The sequence below is a fragment of the Mizuhopecten yessoensis genome, unplaced genomic scaffold, assembly GCF_002113885.1.
Source record: "Mizuhopecten yessoensis strain PY_sf001 unplaced genomic scaffold, ASM211388v2 scaffold8009, whole genome shotgun sequence".
In the NCBI taxonomy this organism is placed as follows: domain Eukaryota; kingdom Metazoa; phylum Mollusca; class Bivalvia; order Pectinida; family Pectinidae; genus Mizuhopecten; species Mizuhopecten yessoensis.
In genome coordinates, this window is record NW_018407333.1 from 174,818 (window position 1) to 180,506 (window position 5,689).

At 33.4% G+C, this 5,689-nt stretch overlaps 1 pseudogene; it reads right to left on the reverse strand.

The window, feature by feature from the left end:
• The window catches only part of LOC110454674, a 20,212-nt pseudogene extending 16,007 nt beyond the window's left edge, over positions 1 to 4,205 (reverse strand).
• Positions 4,206 to 5,689: the final 1,484 nt, after the last annotated feature.

The window sequence follows — 5,689 nt, forward strand, 5'->3', positions numbered from 1 at the left end:
TACGTGACCAGCTCTGGTGTGTACTCAGTACTGTAAAAGATATAGATTTTGTGTTTAATCTTAATGTAATGTCTAATTACCATCTACTTCATGTTCTTCTTGGTGGTATTTTCAATTATGACTTATCTCCATATGAACTGGAGGACTTTAGAATAAAATCCATTGTTATTATTACTAAAATTCTTCAATACAGTGGCATTATGTAATTTATCCTTAGATATTTGAATGTTGTATACTGAGTAATATGATCACTAATTTACTTGTGTGTACCTCACGCTTCAGCAAGATGAATACATGAAATACATATATTTTTGTATTCATATTAGTAGGCAAGCATTTCCTACGTCTTTCCTGTTGATTAGTGCAACTCACTACCATTCATAATATTGTTTGTATTGTATGAATTAATCTTGTGAGATGTATTACTACAACTGAAATCATTGCATGGTTGCGCTGTTACTTCAAGTTAATTATTATATTGTATGTTGTGTATTTCACACCACTGTATGACTATATTGTATGACTTCGTGCAACGTGTTCTACTCAATGTATGATTGTATTGTAAGACTTATGTAACAGTAATACTGTCTATAATAATGCTGTATAATTTATAGTGTGATGCTTGTAATACTGTTTATTACAATGTTGTATGATTGCTTAGTACGAGAAGTGTATTACTGTCTATATTATTATATGATAATGTAGTTTGAGGAGTATAAATATGTCTATTATATCAATGTGTGATGTAATGAATGATTAGTGTTATACTGTCTATCATCATAATTATCACCGTATAATGACTGTAATAGTATCTATTAAATTATTGTGTTGTGTTTAAAGTACTTTATGGTATGATGCGGGTACTATTATTATTCTCTTATGTGTGTGTCTGTCCATGTGCATGTGTGTGTCACTATGTAAGGGTGTGACCATGATTGTGAATGCATTTTCTTCTCTTTCAATAGTGTTGAATTATACGTGTGTTGTTCGTTATTTCTGTAACTCTTCATTTCTGGAGGAAATAAAGGAAATAATAATACAGCAACCAGTTAATTTAAAAGAAAAGAAAAGTTTACAAAATAAACATTTATTATGGCAAGATAACAACATACATGATCAAAATAGCACCACATTTTTCAACATTAATACTTCAGTTTACCTTACCTAATCACACTAAATATTATTGATACAAGAATCACAACCTAATCAAAGTTAAAATCATTGGCACTAAGCATTGCAAAGACGCTTACATGAAAAATTAAAAAGAACAATTTAAACTTTTATGAATGTACTGAGTATTTATTCATAAAAAAAACTACACTACGTATAATTGAGTATTATAAAAACTACACTAGATATAACAAGAATCACAACCTAATCAAATTTAAAATCATTGACATAAAAAAGCCTGCTTACATGAAAAATTAATATCGAGGAATGAGACAGAAAAATACTATTTTGTTAAATGGAATGTAATGCCAAAACTAAACAGATTTGAATGTTTGTCATTTAAGCCGATAAAAAAGCAGAGGTAGTATACAAACTGTAAGGGCTATGAAATTATGAAATGTTTTGAAATGAACCATACCTGTATGGGAAAAACTAAACTACATGTACATGTAATTGAGTATTATAAAAACAACGCTAGTTATATATATATATATATATATAGCGATAAATAGTATTAAATGTCCATGTGACGGTAAAAATATGAATAAAACAAAACACGAAGACTAGTACATGTATAATCGGCTAGCGCTTTCGCCCAATTTGGGGCTCTTCCGGCGATTTAAATTTATTTGTGACGTCATAAATGGAGTACACATAATGGGGACGTCTAGAAATTGCGACGTCTTAAAAAGATTACATGAATGTACTTGTATCAAATGCGTCAATGAAATATATATGGTAAAAGAAACGGAGCATATTACAAATGCTCAAATGAATACATTGTTCAATAGTAAAAGTTAAAAACATCTGATAGTTAAAATGAATTTCAAAGCACAATACTTAGTTCATCCGAACATATCAAACATACGGAATTAGTACATTTAAAATTTGTAAGAGGTGCTCGAAATTTCCCGCGTTCAAGCCCGGTTTTAGAATTTTAATAAACATGTTCTCTTTTAACTCTCTTGCAATAGTATCTGATGTGTTCATTTGGTAAATTGGTAAAACTAAAAACTGAAAATTTGAACACTGATGAAATTGTTTGTTAACTTATAAATTTCGTAAACTATCAGTTTTGGTTTGTTGACGATGAACTGCCATTCTTTGACGTAGTTCATTTCCAGTTTGACCTATGTAAAATTCAGAGCATCTCTTACAAATAACAGCATATATTACATTTCTTGATTTACAATTCATATTACATCTCATTTCAAATGTTTTGCCATTCTTAAAAAATTTTGTCACGCTGTAATTTACATTTATTTTTTCTTCAAATTTTGACTTGCACAATAAACATTTCAGATTCCTTGGTTGTCTTTTGCAATTAATCATTTTCTTCTTCTCCAAGACACGTTGCATGTTTTTGTTATTCTTTAAAATTTCTTCGTTAACTTTCATAATTGGAAACATGTGAAAATTGTAAGGGTTGAATGTGTCGTAACAAACGGTTTACTATCCTTTTGACTTGTATTGGTACTATTTGGTTCGTTAACTGAAATCGGACCCTTCTCCTTAGCTCTTTGAATACCGCTAAATATAATTTCGTCTGGATAGCATTGTTTTCTATGATTACCTACTAAATTATTTAATCGCTCCTCTAGCTTATATTTATCACTGACTATAGTAACTAATCTAAATGCCAAACAAAATGGTATGTTTCAGATCGACCGCGAGGCCTTTATGCCTTCTAGGGCTTCCTCAGGCGGATTGATGTTTATTCTATATATATACATATATATTAGAAAACTATGAACATGGTTTTATTTCTGCATATAATGAATCAAAACACTCAATGAGTGCATATCTACGCATCCACAGACTAGACAGGGTACAGAGTAATAAAGCACCCAAGCACTAAATCTACACGCATTGAAACACAACAAAAGATCTCACCTGAGTACCCCATTTAACACATCCTCGATTCATAAAAGATAAGTTTCAAGTTTATACTAGACAAGCCTACACATGTCTAAATTTCATGTACTTTAACATCCAAATGTCAAAAAGAATACAAATTTTCATACCACCAGGAGACAGATTTCACAAAAGAAAACATACAATAATCAGTATTTGAAAAAAACCAATGGAGGTAGAACACAAGTATTCTGTATGACCAAAACTACAGGTTGATAAAAATGAAACTGTCAAAATGAGATTTAAATGTTTGTCATATAACCCAATAAAAAAGTCAGCAGAGGTAGCATTCAAACTTAAACATGTTTTGAAATGAAAGGAATCAGTTAAACGTTTTTGAATGTATAAGTTAGCAGGGGTAGTATACAAATATTAGGGGGTTCCTTGAACCTTTTCCCTACCTTGAGCATGTCTCGAGTTTGTTCCGTCAGCCTGATCTGCCTGGATTCGAAGCCTCCACTACGGTAAGACGAATTCGCATACTAAAGTTATGGTAATTATTACTGAAAGAATGAAAGGAATAATTTACAATTTTGTGAATGTATTGAGTATTTTGAATAATATCATAAAAATCTACACTAGATATAATAATAATCACAACCTAATCAAAGTTGAAATCATTGACATAAAAAAACGCTTACAAGAAAAATAAATATCAAAAAAAGAGAAATGAGACAGGAAAATACTATTTTGTTAAATGGAATTTATTGCCAAACTAAACAGGTAAATCAAAGTTTACCATATAACTTTATAAAAAAACTAAGCAGAGGCAGTATACAAACTGTAACGACTATGAAATGAAAGGAACCATTTAAACTTCTATAAATGTATAAGTTAGCAAAATGTATTCCTTTACAGAAAGAATCCGCCACCGCCGTACCCACGTCCACCATCGCACCCGCCACCGCCGTTCCTACGTCCACCACCGCACCCACGTCCACCGCCGCACCCACGTCCACCGCCGCACCCACGTCCACCACCGCACCCACGTCCACCACCGTACCCATGTCCACCACCGCACCCACGTCCACCACCGTACCCACGTCCACCACCGTAACCGCCACCGTACCCACGTCCACCATCGTACCTACGTCCACCACCGTACCCGCCACCGCCACCATACTAATATTTCTATTTTATAGTGGCGAAGGGCAAGCGTATCACAACCATTAGAAAGCACGTAGCGCTTATCATCAAAAGGTGACAGCCCCGATGTGTTGATTGTATATACATGTAACTGATGTTTATCTGATATAACTGTATTCATTTCACACATCTTGTTCGTCTTATCGAACAAAAAATTCACGTACATATCGTTTCGTCTTTAAAATATCCCGGGGTTTTGTTTGTTTGATGAATCATGACAAGGGTGAGTTGGCATATACCGGTTTGTTCAGTAATAATTATTTTTTTGCATTCTCAATGCCCACCAAATTCTCGCTAAATATCTTGAATCGTTCAAAGATGGTTTTGCGCAATATTTTTTCATTTTATTCTCAGTATGAGCTAACTTTATGTCTACTCGATTCCTAACATTTTCCATTGTTTTACCGAACACGACATTGTTTATGAGCTTAAAAAAGTTTTTCTCAAAGTCATTTTGCGATTCAACCCTTCGTTGCGAATCAAATGAGATGTATGGCCTTAGATAAGGATGTTGTCTAAACTCTAAAATTTTATGAATTTTGGTAAGCTTCATGCCGGGATCTAGATACAGCTGCAGATTCCTATAATGACAGATACATTTTGTTTTATTTTCTAGAGTTTGAATTATTTTTTTTCCGTTTTCACACGACCTTGTAATTTTATATTAGAATGGCTACCATGTATTGTGTTCCAAAGGTCTCTAGTATGGTGGCTGATATATGACATTTCGTCTTTTCGCTTTGTCGCCCGCGAAATAACGCCAAGCGAAATAACGAAATAACGAAATAACGCCAAAGCGCCAAAGCGAAAGGCGAAATAACGCCAAAGCGCCAAAGCTAAATAACGAAATAACGCCAAAGCGAAATAACGAAATAACGCCAAACCGAAGTGAAAATAACGCCAAAGCGAAGAGATAAAATGGCGTCTTTTCTCCCTCCTTTTGGCGTTATTTCGTTATTTAGCTTTGGCGCTTTGGCGTCTTTTCGTCTTTTCGCTTTGGCGCTTTGGCGTTATTTCGTTTTTTCGCTTTGGCGCTTTGGCGTTATTTCGTCTTTTCGCTTTGTTGCCTTCCGGTTCTGGATATTAAAGAAACGCTATCTTCGTGATTATGATTCCCCAATGACTTTGCTAGTGAAATGGAAATTAAAATGCACATGTGACTTATGTTTCAGCATTTTAGGAACCATTTTACAACAACAATGATTAATATATTTATCATTGTTAAATTAAAGAAAACAAATAAATTATTGTGTCCTTCTGTTCATCCATCCGCCTGTCTGTCTTCTGTAGGTATGCTGTATGTATTCCAACCAACAGAATATGCTATTGTTATTGGCTGAACAATAAGAAGCATGTACGTGATTACACGTATATGTATACTATATAGAATAGGAGGTTGTTTATACGATGAATTTCGTCGATGAAAATAGTTTTGATTTGTTCTGTTTTATGTTATTTT